General features: G+C 38.7%; 1 protein-coding gene across 4 annotated transcripts in view; it reads right to left on the bottom strand.

Moving 5' to 3' along the window:
- Positions 1-19,326, bottom strand: part of SLC39A10 (solute carrier family 39 member 10) — a 133,131-nt gene that overhangs the window by 52,313 nt on the left and 61,492 nt on the right. The window contains exon 1 of one of the 4 annotated variants that reach the window (XM_004276951.4): positions 13,768-14,309. The exons of 2 other annotated variants lie outside the window; for them this stretch is intronic. The gene's annotated coding sequence lies outside the window, so the exon portion shown is untranslated. Of the gene's footprint in view, positions 1-12,602; positions 13,725-13,767; positions 14,310-19,326 lie in introns of those variants that run through there. One more of the 4 variants, XM_033400317.2, reaches the window with a different exon arrangement.

The following is a 19,326-nucleotide window of genomic DNA, read 5'->3' as shown; positions in this document are numbered from 1 at the left end:
CTGAGGCTTGGGCTTTAGAGGTCAGATCTCAGGGAGAGGACTGAGGTTGGCTGCATGAACACAGACTGAAGGGGACTAGTGCGCCACAGGTAGCTGGGAGGGAGTCCAGGAAAATGTCTGGAACTGCCTAAGAGGCAAGAGAACATTGTTTCAGGGTGCACGAGGAGAGGGGATTCAGAGCACCACACAAACAAGCTCCAGAGATGGGCTCGAGCCGTGGCTATCAGCACAGACAGAGACAGGCATGAGACACTAAGGCTGCTACTGCAGCCACCAAGAAGCCTGTGTGCAAGCACAGGTCACTATCCACACCTCCCCTCCAGGAAGCCTGTGAAGCCTGCCACTCCTAGGGTCCCATGATCCAGGGACAACTTCCCCAGGAGAACACATGTCATGCTTCAGTCTGTTACAACGTCACGCCGGCCTCTGCCACCACAGGCTCGCCCCAAATTCCATATCCCTCCCTCCCCCTGGCCTCAGTGAGCCAGAGTCCCCTAATCAGCTGCTCCTTTAACCCCATCCTGTCTGGGCCTGGAATAGATGCCTCAGGCAACATACATGCAGAGGCAAGGCCAAATCCAAAGCTGAAGCCCAGGAGCTGTGTGAACAAAGAAGAGAAAGGGAAATCTCTCCACGGAGCCTCAGAAGCAGAGGATTAGATCTCCACAATCAAACTGATGGACCCTGCAACTGTGGAATACCTGAAGAGACAACGAATCATCCCAAAATTGAGGTGGTAGACTTTGGGAGCAACTGTAGACTTGGGGTTTGCTTTCTGCATCTAATTTATTTCTGGTGTTATGTTTATCTTAGGTTAGTATTTAGAGCTTATTATCATTGGTAGATTTCTTTATTGATTTGGATGCTCTCTTCCTTTTATTTATTTATTTTTTTCCCTTTTCTCCTTTTGTGTGCATGTGTATGCTTCTTTGTGTAATTTTCTCTGTAGAGATTTGCTTTTACCATTTGTCCTAGGGTTCTGTCTGTCCTATATTTTTTTTTTTCAGTATACTTTTTGGAGCTTGTTATCATTGGTGAATTTGTTTTTTGATTTGGTTGCTCTTTCCTTCCTCTTTTTTTTTTTTTTTTTACTACTTTTTAATTTTTAAATATATTTTAAATTTTTTTTTCTTTTAATAACTTTGTTATTTTATTTATTTGTTTGTTTATTTATTTATTTATTTTCTCCCTTTTCTTCTGAGCCGGGTGGCTGACAGGGTCTTGGTGCTCTTGCTGGGGGTCAGGCCTGAGCCTCTGAGATGGGAGAGCTGAGTTCAGGACACTGGTCCACCAGAAACCTACCAACCCCACATAATATCGAATGGCGCAAGATCTCCCAGAGATCTCCATCTCAACGCTAAGACCCAGCTCCACTCAACGACCAGCAAGCTACAGGGCTTGACATCCTATGCCAAACAACTAGCAAGACAAGAACACAACCCTGCCCATTAGCAGACAGGCTGCCTAAAATCATAAGTTCACAGACAACCCAAAACACACCACCAGACACAGTTCCACCCACCAGAAAGACAAGATCCAGCCTCATCCACCAGAACACAGGCACCAGCCCCCTCCACCAAGAAGCCTACACAACCCACTAAACCAACCTTACCCACTAGGGGCCAACACCAAACACAACGGGAACTACGAACCTGCAGCCTGCCAAAAGGAGACCCCAAACACAGTAAGTTAAGCAAAATGAGAAGACAGAGAAACAAACAGCAGATGAAGGAGCAAGGTAAAAACCCACCAGACAAAACAAACCAAGAGAAAATAGGGAGTCTACCTGAAAAAGAATTCAGAGTCATGATAGTAAAGATGATCCAAAATCTTAGAAACAGAATGGAGAAAATGAAAGAAACGTTTAACAAGAACCTAGAAGAACTAAAGAGCAAACAATGATAAACATCACAATAAATGAAATGAAAAATTCTCTAGAAGGAATCAATAGCAGAATAACTGAGGCAGAAAAATGGATAAATGACCTGAAAGATAAAATAGTGGAAATAACTACTGAAGAGCAGAATAAAGAAAAAAGAATGAAAAGAATTGAGGACAGTCTCAGAGACCTCTGGGACAATATTAAATGTACCAACATTCGAATTATAGGGGTCCCAGAAGAAGAAGAGAAAAAGAAAGGGACTGAGAATATATTTGAAGAGATTATAGTTGAAAACTTCCCTAAAATGAGAAGGGAAATAGTCAATCAAGGCCAGAAAGCACAGAGACTCCCATACAGGATAAATCCAAGGAGAAACATGCCAAGACAAATATTAATCAAACTATCAAAACTTAAATACAAAGAAAAAAAATTAAAAGCATCAAGGGAAAAGCAACAAATAACATACAAGGGAATCCCCGTAAGGTTAACAGCTGATCTTTCAGCAGAAACTCTACAAGCCAGAAGGGAGTGGCAGGACATATTTAAAGTGATGAAAGAGAAAAACCTACAACCAAGATTACTCTACCCAGCAAGGATCTCACTCAGATTCAATGGAGAAATTAAAACCTTTACTGACAAGCAAATGCTAAGTGAAATTCGACACCACCAAACCAGCTTTACAAATCCTTAAGTAATTTCTCTAGGCAGGAAGCACAAGACAAGGAAAAGACCTACAATAACAAACCCAAAACAATTAAGAAAATGGTAATAGGAACACACATATCAATAACTACCTTAAATGTAAATGGATTAAATGCTCCAACCAAAAGACACAGACTGGCTGAATGGATACAAAAACAAGACCCATATATGTGCTGTCTGCAAGAGACCCACTTCAGACCTAGGGATACATACAGACTGAAAGTGAGGGGATGGAAAAAGATATTCCATGCAAATGGAAATCAAAAGAAAGCTGGAGTAGCAATTCTCATATCAGACAAAACAGACTTTAAAAAAAAGACTATTCCAAGAGACAAAGCACACTACACAATGATCAAGGGATCAATCCAAGAATAAGATATAACAACTGTAAATATTTATGGACCCAACAAAGGAGCACCTCAACACTTAAGGCAAATGCTAACAGCAATAAAAGGGGAAATCGACAGTAACACAATCATAGTAGGGGACTTGAACACCCCACTTTCACCAATGGACAGATCGTCCAAAATGAAAATAAATAAGGAAACACAAGCTTTAAATGATAAATTAAACAAGATGGACTTAAGTGATATTTATAGAACATTCCATCCAAAAACAACAGAATACACTTCCTTCTCAAGTGCTCATGGAACATTCTCCAGGATAGATCATATCTTGGGTCACATATCAAGCCTTGGTAAATTTAAGAAAATTGAAATCGTATCAAGTATCTTTTCTGACTACAACACTATGAGAATAGATATCAATTACAGGAAAAAACCTGTTAAAAGTACAGACACATGGAGGCTAAACAATACACTACTTAATAACCAAGAGCTCACTGAAGAAATCATAGAGGAAATCAAAAAATACCTAGAAACAAATGACAATGAAAACACGACGACCCAAAACCTATGGGATGCAGCAAAAGCAGTTCTAAGAGGGAAGTGTATAGCACTAGAATCCTACCTCAAGAAACAATAAACATCTCAAATAAACAACCTAACCTTACACCTAAAGCAATTAAAGAAAGAAGAACAAAAAGCCCCCAAAGTTAGCAGAAGGAAAGAAATCATAAAGATCAGATCAGAAATAAATGAAAAAGAAATGAAGGAAACAATAGCTAAGATCAATAAAATTAAAAGCTGGTTCTTTAAGAGGATAAACAAAATTGATAAACCACTAAACAGACTCATTAAGAAAAAAAGGGAGAATACTGAAATCAATAGAATTAGAAATGAAAAAGGAGAAGTAACAACTGACACTGCAGAAAAACAAAGGATCATGAGAGATTACTACAAGCAACTATATCCCAATAAAATGGACAACCTGGAAGAAATGGACAAATTCTTAGAAAAGCACAACCTCCCAAGACTGAACCATGAAGAAATAGAAAATATAAACAGACCAATCACAAGCACTGAAATTGAAACTGTGAATGAAACTTAAAAGCTTTTGCCAAGCAAAGGAAACTACAAACAAGAGAAAAAGACAACCCTCCGAATGGAAGAAAATATTTGCAAACGAATCAACAGACAAAGGATTAATCTCCAAAATATATAAACAGCTCATGCAGCTGAATATTAAAAAAACAAACAACCCAATCAATAAATGGGCAGAAGACCTAAATAGACATCTCTCCAAAGAAGACATACAGATGGCCAAGAAGCACATGAAAAGCTGCTCAACATCACTAATTATTAGAGAAATGCAAATCAAAACTACAATGAGGTATCACCTCACAACAGTTAGAATGGGCATCATCAGAAAATCTACAAACAACAAATGCTGGAGAGGGTGTGGAGAAAAGGGAACCCTCTTGCACTGTTGGTGGGAATGTAAATTGATACAGCCACTATGGAGAACAGTATGGAGGTTCCTTAAAAAACTAAAAATAGAATTACCATATGACCCAGCTATCCCACTACTGGGCATATACCCAGAGAAAACCATAATTCAAAAAGACACATGCACCCCAATGTTCATTGAAGCACTACTTACAATAGCCAGGTCATGGAAGCAACCTAAATGCCCATTGACAGATGAATGGATAAAGCAGATGTGGTACATATATACAATGGAATATTACTCAGCCATAAAAAGGAATGAAATTGGGTCATCTGCAGAGATGTGGATGGATCTAGAGACTGTCATACAGAGTGAAATAAGTCAGAAAAAGAAATATCATATATTAATGCATATATGTGGAACCTAGAAAAATGGTACAGATGAACCGGTTTGCAGGGCAGAAATAGAGACACGGATGTAGAGGAACAAACGTATGGACACCAAGGGGGGAAAGTGGCGGGGGGGATGGTGGTGGTGGTGGGATGAATTGGGAGATTGGGATTGACATGTATACACTGATATGTATAAAATGGATAACTAATAAGAACCTGCTGTATAAAAAAATAAATAAAATTCAAAAAAAATTATCTGAAGTCTCTGCTTTTCAAGCTTTCATTACAAGGAGTCTGGAACCATAATGTAGAAAGCCATGTATGATATTCCTATGCCTGTTGTGCTGCTTGTGAATACAAAGAGCATCTGAGATTAGTAAATGCATGAGGTGGGAAACCTTTATCAGTCACAAAATATTGTGAGGCCTTTTGAAGCTACTAAAATGTTTACAATTTTAGTTACCCTTTCAATAAATAAGCTTCAACTTCTTTCCACTACAAATGCATGTAAACCTACACAACATATAATCACAAAGAGGACTTAAAGGCAGAGCACTAACCTTAGGACCTGAATTAGACACACATGCCTTCTCCCTTCAACTTCCAGAGCTGTATTCTCTTTCAACTCATCACCCCTCAGTTACCTTCATTCTAAGAATCGTTACTGCCATTGCCTTAAATCTTTATTACTCCATTCATCTTCACTCTTACTTTGTTTTCCTTTTTCAGCATCTTGTCACCGTTACATGACCCTGATTTTGTACCAGCTTGCCATTCATAAGCACTGCCAGCTAAAATGATCTCTCCTTTCCATAGGTTAGGAAAAAAAAAAAAATCACAGAATATCCAGGGCAGTATTTTTTTTTTTTTTTTTTTTTTTGCCACACAGCACGGCTTGTGGGATCTTAGCTCCCTGACCATGGATGGAACCTGCGCCCCTTGCATTGGAAGCTTGGGGTCTTAACCACTGGACCACCAGGGAAGTCCCCAGGGCAATATTTTCATAACATTAACATTTTTTTGATGCTGCTGACAACACAGACTACTTCTTCCTCACCAGGGAAGCTTTCTACTGTTTAATTTTAGCTGTCCTTACAGTTATTTGAACAAAGTTAAATGATTCAGTCCTGCCATTTAGCAGAATCTTACAAAAGTATAGTTCAAGTGTCAAAGCTACTTAATTTTTACTAGCAAACAACCAATTCATTATCAAGTATCAATCCATCTTTATTATCAAGTTCAACCTTGTCCAACATAAAGAAAACTACATAAATTATATAAACATAGTCTTCTTAAGGCACATTCTCTTTCTTAATAGAATCACACTCAGATACACAGACTGCAGTAGATTTTGTAATATACAGATACATTGAAAAAGAAAAAAATTATTAATGCCGGGGGGGGGGAGCTGTGCAGGAAAAGTAACAGTTTATTACAATGACTCAATTGTAAATAACATTCACAGTCATAAAAATATAACACTAAATACTGTTCTAAACCAAAATTATTCAATACAATTGTACTGAAAAACTGGGGTATAGGAAATGAGTACATGGAGAGGTGGAAAGAGTGCTAAATCCGAAGCAGACAATGACTAAAACTGAAAATCAGCAAGTTATGAACATGTTGGAGACATAGCAGTGAAAAGCAAACTAATCAGAGAAACTAAAGGAGTTCCTTATCTCTCTAGGCAGAATGTAAAAGAAGCCAGACAGGAGACTGATTTTTCTTTTTCCTAAAAACTTCACAGAACTATTTAATTCTTTAAACTGTATTCATGCATAACTTTGAAAAAACTAAATATAAAAGTCAGCAATTATAAATCTTAAAAAAAGTTTCTGTTGAACAAAATCACATTATGTCACATGTGGAAGAAAATGAATTACAGTTTCAAGATTTTCACAAGCATTTGTTTACAGGGTTTTAATCACAATATGTAATCATTTTAATTTCAATTTGTGCTATTATTTTTAGTTACTGGCTTGGATAAGTCCAAGATGTGGGGAAAGACCACAAAAGTTTGAATACTTTTCAGGTCTTGTTACATACTTCCAAATTGTTTTCTAGAGCAATTAAGTTTGGTTATACTGCCACCAGTAGTACGGTCATAGTATTCTCATTAGTAGTTGGTATTATTAATTTTGGAACAGGTAAAATTACCTTATTCTTATATTCAAATTATTCCTGGTGTCTCAATATTTTTATAAGCATGCATGAGCTTTTACATAACATGGCTTGGTCATATTTTCCGCAGAAAACATCTTCAATTCTGTCTAATGCCTTTTTACTTTGATTACAATGTTTTCCCTTTCACGTATAGACATTTTCACGTACATGCACTGAAACCCGTGAACATCTTTTGCAATTTCTTTATGACTTCTAAATTTAATGTTTTTTCTCCCTATATTTAATATATATTTTCTTCTTTGAAAAAAAAGCAATAATTAAAATTAACATGACCCCTAACATCCATTTCTTTTTTAGGGAAAATAAAACGTCCACTGAACTAACAAACAATAGTCTTATATCTGTTAACTAAGAAAGTTTACGTTTTAGCCTCAGTAAAACTTTCAAGTACTTGTGTTTAGGCAGAAATCTTCAGGGGAAAAGCTTTAACATTTTTTATAAATCATAAATTACATTATGTATTATATAATACTGTATTTACAGTGAACTTAAACAACACTTTCTTAAAATTTTCAGTGATTTGACTTGTAGCTACTTGGTTTCCTTCTTCAGTTTTTAAAAATTGATTATTTTCTTGAAAATAAATTTTTTATTTACACTGGTTATATATATCAAATTATTCACTTTATTTTAAAAACTAGAGTATGCTAATTGAAAACAAAAATCTTAAAATATGTTTTAAACATTAACAAGTTACAAAGTCAGCTGAAATTCTACATTAAAAAAGGTCCATGGGAAAAGAAAACATGATCTGTTGCTTTATGATATATATTATATACAATACATAATATCTAATTGTTCTCTGTAAGTATATACAATAATGTAATAGTTAAATATTACATTATAATTACATAAAGTATTTTTCTAATATAGTTTTACTGATCTCATTGATTTACAATGTAATAATAAATCATATTTTATTCTATATATCTTGATAAGGTACGTAAATCAATCTTTCCATAGCCCCCTTCATCAAGAGGCTATGTTCTTCTACGACATAGCACAAAGTATACTTCTTCACATGTAAACAGAATAAAGTAATGATTCATCTTCAGCAAAGGTACACTAAGAAGAATTACACCAAAACACTTGTTCACAGGCCTGTAAACATGCAATCACGAATTGCTTTATGAGGGGAGTGGGAGGAGAGGAAAAAGGAGGAAAGGGGACAGGAGGAAGGGGCAGGGAGAAGGCATAAAAAATATGAACATTTTCTGCTCTGAAGGAGGTACAAGGAAGACACAGTCACCTTTTAAATTAGAGATGGTAAACTGTGACAGTGATAGAGTTAAGTAGTAGCTCAAGGTTGAAGGCCACATTCCAAATCCAAGCATCATAAATAAAGGTGCTATTCCTCCTATAGAGGAAAATGGAAAGGGGGAGAGACAAAAAGCTTCTACACTATTTAGGTGAAGAATACCTGAGAACTCACATTATTACCCATTCATTTAGATTTGAATGCTTTTATACTAAAGTATCTTACTCATACAGGTAGTAGGAAAATGTAAGTATTTTAAAAGCAGCAACACATCAAATAATGACAGAATATGAAGAACTGGATCCAGGAGTTGGCTGACTTTAAGTAAGGGTCAGATATTTAATATTTTAGGTTTTGCAGGCAGTAGTCTCTGTGGCACCTACTCAATTCTGCCATTATGGTACAAAGCAGCAATATACAATATATATAAATGTACAAGGAAGCTGTGTTCCATCAATACTTAATTTAGAAAAGCAGACTGATTTGGCCCAAGGCCATAGCTTCCTGACCCCTGACTTAATCTACACATTTTTTAAAACTTACCAATTCAACAGACAACTACAGGGGAAACCACTATTGTAAAACTCAAACATTCACTGAATATATAAAGTGAATTCAGAAAAAAGTTTAGAGGCACGAAGGCACATCTGAAATGATTTTTTATTTACAGACATTAAAGCAACAGGGCAGTGGGATATATGCATTTGTGACCTTGTTACTACAACTGAAAACGATTTAATTTTCTGCTTCTATATGAATGAAAACAAATGCAAAAACTCAAGTGATCACTGACTGACAAGTCTTCAATACTTATTAGAGCATTAAAAATAACTCCTGCACACAGTACTTCACAGTAACTCTAATAACAATACTTCTGGGTCCTATGAAAGCACATAATCTTATATTAATAAGATAAAGATATTTCCGACAACATTCTGATTCACTTTTCTAATCCCCAAAAACCTCTTTTCTGAATGGGATGGATGGTCCCCCAAAACAGTGTACACATTAAGGGTAAACACCATTGTTAGAAATGTTAATGCAAGAACAATTACCTGATACCTCCTCTTTCAGCAGTAAAATATACAATATAATGGGTAAATATAAACTATAAAATTACAAAATCATATACCACTAACTCCTAATGAAAATAATTGAAACACTACTTGAAAAAGATTTTAGATTTTATCCCTATACTTACAAACCTGTAACCACCACGCCATTCTAATAACATCTTTTACATTAAAAGTCTATTAAATATCCAATTCTTATATCTGGCAACAACAAAAAAAGAAAACCTTATGTTCTGATAATAGAATCTGACACTATTTTTTTATGATGTGCTATGACAATAAACTATTGTGTTCTGAACATTGAAAGTGTGGTCTCTTAAGCAGTTGGAAATAATTTCAATAATGCTATTGTTATTTAAAGCTTTACAATTTCAGTTGAAAATTGCCTTCATAACTACTGAACACATTTTTGAATATTCTGATTGTAGTAAATATTTGTCAAGAATATATTTGCTTATTTTGGAAAAACCTAAAAGTCATTGTGTGGTCTAGTCACAAAACTTATTAGAAAATAATGAAAAAAAAAGAAAATAATGAAAATGAAAAAAGTAGTTTGGAATATTGATAACTGATATAATTTGAAATCTTGAGTTTACATAAATGACTATGGGAAATCTTGTGGTTATTACAGGTCCTTGAGGCTCTATTTTTCAAAAATCATTCTATAAAAGTCAAAGTTCCAAAACACTTGAACTTAAAAAAAAAAGCTCACCACGTGATTTTAACATTATTTTCAGTACAGTGGAGACAACACGAAGTTATATGGGACTAAATTAAGCCAGAAGCAGCCCAGACTGAAGGAATTGCTGCTATTCATATGCAAAGCTAACCTCAAAGATACACATTTAATATATAGCCCTCTTTCTGTTTGAAAACACCCCCAACATAACTTGCAAGGAAACTTGGCCTTATATTGTTCTACCTCCACCCAAACTCAGCCCCATTCAGAAAATTAGGGTTAAAAGCAATCAAAGTTAACCAGTTCAAAATGACTCTTATTAGTAACACTAACCAGCTGGAGGAAATCTCAAGGTAGACTAGACAAATAGCACTAAGGAATCTAATTGTAACTTAAATAGTCTTGTTTTAGGAAAAGGTGAAGATGAAGAAGGTAAGTGCATGAAAACTTCAAGGGGAATCAAACACTAGGGGGCAGCATCAAACTGTTGGGACAAACAGCACTCTTCTAACTTGTAAACTTGAAGCTAAAGTTAGTATATTTTTAATGAGAATTACACTTATAATGAAAAATTACTTAATAAGGTTATAAAACCTGTTATAAAGGAAAAAACTAGCTTTCTGTTTTGATTACCTGCACTTCTTTTCCATTTCCTACTGTGTGCTTTCTTTTGCATCTTATGAATACGTTTAAAATGCACTCATGATAAAGTCCTTTTGATATACAATTTTTAATAAATGAGCATTTCCATTCTTGAGGTAGCCACTACACAGACAAGGGCTGACATATCAAAATCCAAAGTATTAATATTTCCTTGGGTTAATACTGAATTTAAATTTTGTATCACTCACTTAACATTTTTAACTCGATTAAAGAGCTTGACAACCAAGCTTTGCACATTCACTGAATAAGGTGTCATGAGCATTACAGCATTATGTCACAAAAAGCTGCGGAGTGTGTGTCCCTCAAGGAATTTAGTCTGGCAGGGAAAACAACATATATCTATGTAATTATAAGTTAGAAAATGCAAAAGCAGAAAAAATTCTATGAATTATTACATATGAATAACAACAATAAGATAATTGTATCCCCGCAATGGCCCAGTAGAGACCATTAAACCTCATTCTGGAATCAAGACAGAAAGTAGTCCTTCAACTGCTAATGAAGAACTGAAACGTCTATGCAGAAAGAAGGTAAAATGAATTATCTGTAGCCCCTTAGCTCATTAAGTCATTTCAAGGTCACAGTAAACCCATGAGGTAGGTTTTTCTAGTACTTCAAGTTCACAGATAAAAGATTAAGATAAAGCAACTTGCTCAAGGTAACCAAACTAGTTAATAATGGGTCAGTTTTGAACCTTAAGTCTCACTCCAAAGCTGTACATTCTTTCCAATAACGGCCAAAACTGGGGGTAGAGGAAGTGGGGGAGAGGTGGGGAATAGAATAGTAACAACGTAAATTCGCTTTAATTAAAAGCAGATGATTCCTGTTGTTGAATAATTTCCCTTGTTATAATACCTATACCCTGTATTCTCCATAAATCTGTTTAAAAACAAACAAAAACACCCCCTAGACTAGTACCTGCATACCAGACTTGAGGCCTCCTACTTCAAATCAAGTGCTCAAAAAAGGGGAAGAACTGTGTTGGCTTTTAAGCTATCTGTTAGTAGAATACAAATTAACATGAAGAATAAGTAAAGGTTATCATGCAATATATTATCGATGTCACCTCATAGTTAACCACTTCTTTTAAAGTAGCACAAAGTCATTCTTACACAGGGGTTCTTAACCAGGGGGCTGTGTAAAGAATTCAGGTTTGTGAATTTGGATACGGAAGACAGACATATCTAATTGTAATTGATCTCTGAAATTTAGTTATCCCTTCAGTTATAAATGTAGGTAAAAACACAGTAATATGCAGCACCTGACACTATTAATATAAATCATTCAAATTAAATCCTATAAAGATCATTTACAGTCCTCACTAGTTTGAAATTAGTCATCAGACCTGCCACTACTCGATATTTAATGCTTTACTAAAGCATGAATTACTTCATCATAAATATTTAACATTTTGGTAATTATATTTCAATACAACTGGTTTCTCTTGTAATCCTACGTTTTCCATACATTTAAACTCATCATTCAGAGTTTCATCAAACAAAAAAAGTTTAAAAGTCCCTCCAGTACATTATTATTTTCTTTTCTTCAAATCACTCATCGTTGGTATTACCTATTTCTCTCTCCTATGGGAGTACTCAGCACATGGAGGGATGTAAGTTGTCTGGTGTGGACCCCAAAGTCTAGAGCAAGAGACTGCCTCAAGGTACTTAAAATTTGTAGAATTGTAAGTCCTAACAAAAAACAGTACACAAGTCTTGACTTAAGGCTTTCAACTGCATTACTACAATCAACTACATTCTAAATCTCCAGCTTTTCCCATATATTACTTGCTTGTTCTTAATTATGTAGAATTTAGATACCCATCAAAATAAAAAAACCCACACAAATGAAATGCAAACTTGTCACATGCTTGTTTTGCTCCAAGAATGACTCAGTTCCAAGGTAAAACTAGAGAACTGAACAGCGTAAAAGACGTTAAATTAAAGTTAAAAATAAACACACACACAGTATAACCTACCATCTTCTTTTTAAATTATGTGCTTTAATGTCACTCTTTATTACTTAAAACAGGGACTTGAGTGAAGGACCCTTCCAACTGAGGGCTGCGGATCCTGCTTCTTCCTCCTGCCCAGCTCATAAAGACAGCCCATGTGGACAGACTCCCACGTGAACAGTTCTTTACAGAAGCCACAGGAAGACCTCCAACGTCACGTCGCCTGTGCCCTCACCAGGCCCCCCCTTAGCCTGGGCACTCAGGGGTCCCAAGGGAGAAGCAAGGAGTTGAACAGATCCCGAGACCCGGGGAGGGGGCCGCGAAGGTTCCCCGACGTACTGCCGCAGCAGGGCCCCCCATCGCTCTCAGCCAAAGAGCTTTCAGGAACAAAGCCTGGGCTGCCGTGCCACCTCCCGGCCCACCCGAACTCCCCCTCCGACCCAGCCCCAGCCCAACCCGAGCCCTCAGCTCCAGGGACCCCAGCTGGCTTCAATATTAACCACCCCGCGCCCCGCCTCGGCTTTCCGGTTGGTAGGGGAGAAAGCAAGCTCCCACGAGGCCTCCCGCGGTAGGAGCACAGGCGCCACCGTCCGTTAGCCTCCCGGGGCCGGAACAGCAGCGCCCAGGCTCCATCCCGGGGTCACCGTGATACACCGGAGAGGACCACGCGAGAGGAAGAACAGGGGGTATTCGCCGAGACCGGACTGCGGATCCTCCCACCCTCGGGCCACCGTGTCCCCGCCTCCGGCGGCGACGCCACCCTCGGCCCCCAGGCCGCCCGCGCGTAGCCCCCCAACCGCCACCTTCTGCCCAGTGGTCACTGCCCCACTCTCCGCGCGGCCCCCAGCCTCGGCAGGGGGCTAAGTTGGGCGCGGGTCCCGCACGCGGGGCGGAGGCTGCCCGGCCGCTAACCCCGCGGCAGCCCAGAGCGCACACGAGGAGCTGCGGCACCCCACGCGCAGCCCACAGCGCGCTCTGCCCGGCTCGCCGCCGCCGCCGCCGCCGCCGCCAACGACAGCAGCAGCTGCGAGAAGCCCAGCGCCCGGATCCCCGAGGGACTCAGCCCCGACTCCCCGGTCCTTGTCTCCCTTTCTACCCCCACCCCGCTGTCCCGGGACTCGCAGTCTCCGCCGCGCAAGGGGCCGGTTCTGGGGGAGGGAATGTAAACAAATCGGGGTTTTATAGTTACCTCACACTCGAGTGCCGTGTGCATCTCCTCTCCGCTCGGTACCAAACCCCGGCTGCACTAAATCGTGTATTCACCAAAGCCGGCTGCGCCAACTGCGTCGCGGAGACCTGAGCGTCAGACACCACGCTACGCTAGCGGCGTACACGGCCCACTCAGGTCCTTGCGCAGCCGCACCCCGTCCGCCTATGGGTGTTACGCTCTGGGCGTACACTCACCGCCCAGCCATTCACTTCGAATAACGAAACTTGCGTAGCAGAACTGCACCATTCGTGGATTCCACACGGACCGTGAGAGCAATAGGAAATTCGAGTCTACGCAAACTGCGGAGCTCCGCGGCTCCGCGCTAGTTTTGTTCCAAGAAAAGACGCCGCGGGGTAGTTGGGGCGGCTTCTAACGCATGCGTGGAGCGCTCTTTTACCTCTCGCCTTTACTCCCGGCTTTGCCTGTCGGTTGCTGCGGCCCGGGCGAGGCGGATGAGTAAGGGAAACTCTAAACGCAAACGCTTCAGCCAGAAGATTTAAGATGGATAAATTAGAATGTTTATCTGTACACGAGTTAAACATCTACGTTAACTTAATCCCTCCCCTTTATTAAAGTAAACTTTCAGTCTCTGAAGGGAGAAAGGAATTAATACTGATTTAGTGCTAAGTGCGAGGTATTTTGCATAGTTCTCCCTCCTCCCAATTTATTCTGAAGAGCACTTCCTGTGGGCCTTACAAGCCGAAAAGAAGAAGTTGAGTCCAGAGAGCATATCACGCACTTAGAGGAATTCTCGAGGATTTTGACAACTTTCCAAAATTTTCCACCACCTCCTACTGCTAAACTCATTAACACCCAATAGCAACACCTCCCGATCCAGCCCAGCAATTTCATGGATTCCTGACCACATCGTGGTCATTCTTGCTTTCCATTCTTTTGCTCACACCATACCTGACATGTGAATTGTCGCCTCTCCTCTTTGTAAGCAATTCACAGCCCGTACTTTCTTAGAAGGTGGCTCTGGACACTTTCCCTTTGCTCCATTACCCTGCTTCTTGGCACTTATTTGATCTCCATGGTGAGGCTTATCTATTCTGTCTGGCGTGCCTGTTTCTGTATCCAGCCAGAGTCCTGGGCGTACCTTACTGATGTCTAGCAGAGTGCATAAAACCATGATCAATAGTAACAGCAAGCTTTACTATGTGTCAAGTACTTCCTATGTGCTCTACATGTATATTACTTTCATCCTCATAACACGACGAGGTAGGTATTATTATCCTATGCCGGGAAACTGAGGCACAAGAAGTAACTTGCTTAAGACCTCAGAACAGGTAGGGAGAAGAGTTGGGATCCAAACCCAGTTAGTATGGCTACATATTCCTGCTATTCTGCATATTTAAGGAAGGAAGGTTGTTTTGTTTTTGTTTTGTATCTCTACAAAAAACATCTTTTAGGTGCTCAATAAATGCCTACTGACTGCCAGGATACTCAGCTTCTCATATCCCTTTTGTTTTGTTTTGTTTGGAAAAGCCATCGACCTCACTCCTGCCGGTTTCCATGCTGCTATTAGGGAAAGGGAGAAGTCCTGATGTATAAAGGAAAGAGATCAAGTCTGAGTTCTAGCTTCAGGTCTTACCATGATCACTAACTGTGGAAGACAATGGCCACGGTCCTCAGATTCATGGATAAATTAAGGGAATTGGTCTAAATTTATTCTTAAGTCTTTAGATTTTATAAAATCAGAACTAAAGTCTTTAGATTTCATAAAATCAATATAAATATAGTATGTCTTTTGGGTCGAAAGCATAAAAAGCTTCCAAATTATCCTGATATTTTAAGCCTCATAATTATTTTATTGAACATATTATTTCAGCAACTTTAAAATACATGTGATATTTTGCTCCTAAATTTCAATAAAATATAGCACTTACATTCCTTATATTTTAGGGCCCTCACACCCTCACTGCTTTTTAATTATGTATTTACAAGGCTAATAATGTTCAGCTGGTACACACAGGCACAGAGACCCATTGATCAAATACTGAAATACACAAGTTGGTCAACAGCTGCATCTCTGAGTTGAATTCCACCATGATCCCCATCCCTGTACCAGCCCTTTCTCTCAGGATTCTCTAGACCTCCCACATTTCAGGAACGAAAGGGTTAATGTCTGGCTAAGAAAGAAACCGAAGGACCCAGCTCTTCTCAAAGACTTCCATTCTAATTTGTTGGTGCTTATGCTTTATTAATTTTCGTATTTTAAATATCATCCCTGCATAACACTCTAGGGTAATCTAACTGAAAATAGACTGTCTTCTACCACTTTTATATACTCACTCAAACATTTATATAGGATCAAGTATATGCACACTGACTAGGGCAGGACTTCGAGCAAAATTACTCAGTAGGATAATGATTGAGCTGCAAACTAGTGTATTACTTTTCCTGTTGGAAAAAGGAATCTCAGAAAATGATTTCCAGCCTTACTCAAAATCACCTGCTGAGGTAAACAATGGAAAGTGCAGCAAAAATATCACTATAACATATGTTTTATTTTTACCAGTTTTATATTTATACCAGTTTTAGGGTAAGGAATTTCTAATATGTTAGAATCATGGAACTTTCTGAAAGGTCAGACGTTTTTTTTCCAGCCATCTAATGTGATTCATAAAGAAGCTCATCTGAACTATAAAACAGTACAGACGATTTGCAGCATATGCGGGGAAGAGAAAGTATTGAATTATGTGTAAATAGTTTACCTCTCATTTGTTTTGCTTCAGTCACAATTTTATTTCACATATCTAAACTTTTAAGCATCACCAATCTACCTTTGTGAAGCATGATATAATAAATCCAATGGCTTTTTTTGCACCTCAGAGGGTTAGAAAAGAACCAACTACAATAAATAGAGAAAATAAGAACCATACTTCATACCTCAATCTTTTGCTGTGAATAAAGAAAATCTGTGTCATAAACTTGGTTTTCCCTCTAATAGAGGAGAAAATTGTCATCATACACAACAAAGTTGAGCCTTTAATTAAATTTATTAAGAACATGACTGCTTCTGAGAAATCAAACCTTGCAAGCTCAATAGTTCTTTCCATGAATCAAGATTAGTAACAATCAAAGGTAAAACAAAACCTCCTAAAATCCATGTTCAGTTTAAACTGATTTTTATATGGCCAAAAAAGTTTGGTTCAGATAAGTTTATACCTAGAGAAGGAAGACTAAATTATATTGATATATAGCCCTGATGAGGAGAGTGCTAAATACCAGGAATAGGTGTTAAAGAGTTGGGAAAAGAAGCCCTCAGGAATATGTTCTAAATCTAGGCCTCAAAATTAACAACTGCCGGGCTTCGCTGGTGACGCAGGGCTTGGGAGTCCGCCTGCTGATGCAGGGGACACGGGTTCGTGCCCCGGTCCGGGAGGATCCCACATGCCGCAGAGCGGCTGGGCCCGCGAGCCATGGCCGCTGAGCCTGCGCGTCCGGAGCCTGGAGAGGCCACAACAGCGAGAGGCCCGCGTACCGCAAAAAAAAAAAAAATTAACAACTGCCTATTCACTTTTAGAGACTACATATTTTAGCCTGGAAATTAAGGCCCCAGCATTAGATCTGAAGCCAGAGAAATATAAAAGTTACATCCTCCTCCCTGTTCTTTGAGGCCTGCGGCACTGTGTGACACCTAACATGTCAACCCCATGGTCAGGATGGGAAGTGAGGCCCGTGGGGCAGTCTTTTTCTGATCCCTTGAGAAATTATGGCTCCATCTCTTCTAAAGACTTGCCATTCCTCAAATAAAGATAAACAGGCCTTCAGAGCTTACATGGAAGTTCTCAGAGAGAAGCACAGCTGCCCTTGCATCTCTTTCTAAAAAGCAGCACTCATGAAATGGAGAAGGCCATCCTCATCCAGAGAGCCCACCACTTTGAAACGGGTACACAAAGGCAGGGAGAGAAGGACCAGTCCCACCCTGGTGAAAGACAAACGTGACTGACATGCCTGGCAAGTGAGATCATTTTGAGTTGCTAGGCTTATTCAATAAAATAAGTTTCAGGCTCTCTGAAGAAATAAAAATAGATTAGAGAAAGGAAACAATGAAAACAGCAATTCAAGCAGGGTAGAAAATTAACTTCTATATGATTTGCCTAGATGATGCTAACATTAGACTAGCCAGATCCCTTAGTTTCAATTCACTGCAATAGAAACAAAAGGCCCTTAGCATTAGACATCTCTACTGGGAGAAAGACAATAATGGAGAAGCTTAGAGCCTCTGATTCGAGCCTCTGATTCGCTGTGGCAAGTCCTTTCAAAATAGGAATGAGACCTAGCCTAGGAGAGAGGGGAAGACTCACTCAGAAGAATAAACAAAATCAAGAAGCTCTGAGCTAGAGCAAGGATAACAGGCCAACAACAGATGTGACCACATGATGTTATCAGAAAAGCTTCTCCCGCAAACCTACTCTGTTGTTCTCACCAATCCCTGGAATTCCACATTTAGAATTCCATTCTGGGCCTTGAAACCAAAGAGACTTTGACCCTGAGGGAAGTTACTACCATTTTATTACTTATCTATACTGCTTTGAGAATATATTTTTTTCTGGTGTTTTCTAAAGAGGAATTTTTAAGGAAGAGAGAAAATTTGAGTATCCAGATTTAAGGGTAGTGTGTTACAAAGGGACAGAAGGAAAAACGGACAAATTGCCAACTTCTCAATCTTGCTTCCAGCCAGCCTTGTTCACTCACAGAATACTAACAAGGAGAAAAACAGTAGGCTTGGTAAGCAGCCACTCATACCAACCAAGGGGGCCTAGATGCCGACAGGCAGCCATTTTGGATCTTTTGAAATTCCGGAGGCACAGTGGTGTGGAAATCGACTTTCCAAACCTTAACTCTTATTCCAAAGGAATAAAGAAGTAACATAAATATCCACATGAATATTACAGATTTGAAGAATATTTGTGGATGGTCATGGTTCAGTTTAATAAAAATTATCAACATAGAAATGAATTAACAAGTTACCATGTAAATATTTTTTAAAACAGGTTTATTTGTGTAACTAGTTAAATTAATAAACTCATTTTAAAATTCATTTTAAAATGTCACCACATGAGAGCAAGTTTCAAATCTTGCCTAGGGCTTCCAAGATAATTAATAATGGGACTCATTTCACAAATGACATTTATGAAAAACAAGTACATCTTTTAAAACCAAGACACACTTGGTTTATCTTAACAAATATTGCTTACCTTTATTTATTAAAAATCTGACAGCAACAAGGCCACAGAATTCTAAATATTAGAGAAGGCAATAAATGAATTGTCAAAACAAGAGAAGCTTCTCTTGTTTCTAAAGCTTTCTGAATTTTCCTTGCACTGTTTCTAAGTAAAACTCAAATCATTTTATTTTTATTAGAATAAGCCACTTTTGCATTCTCCACAGAATCCCATAAATCACCTCTTCTTACCAGCACACATCTTTACAAGTTTTAGAAACTTCCTAATATTTTGTGAGGAATGATTCCAGCAGTGCCCAACAGTTAGCAACTGTGCTTACCCTTCTTGTAGATCTCATCTACAG

The sequence above is a fragment of the Orcinus orca genome, chromosome 7 (genome assembly GCF_937001465.1).
Source record: "Orcinus orca chromosome 7, mOrcOrc1.1, whole genome shotgun sequence".
NCBI lineage: Eukaryota > Metazoa > Chordata > Mammalia > Artiodactyla > Delphinidae > Orcinus > Orcinus orca.
This window is presented reverse-complemented; position numbering and strand designations above follow the sequence as displayed.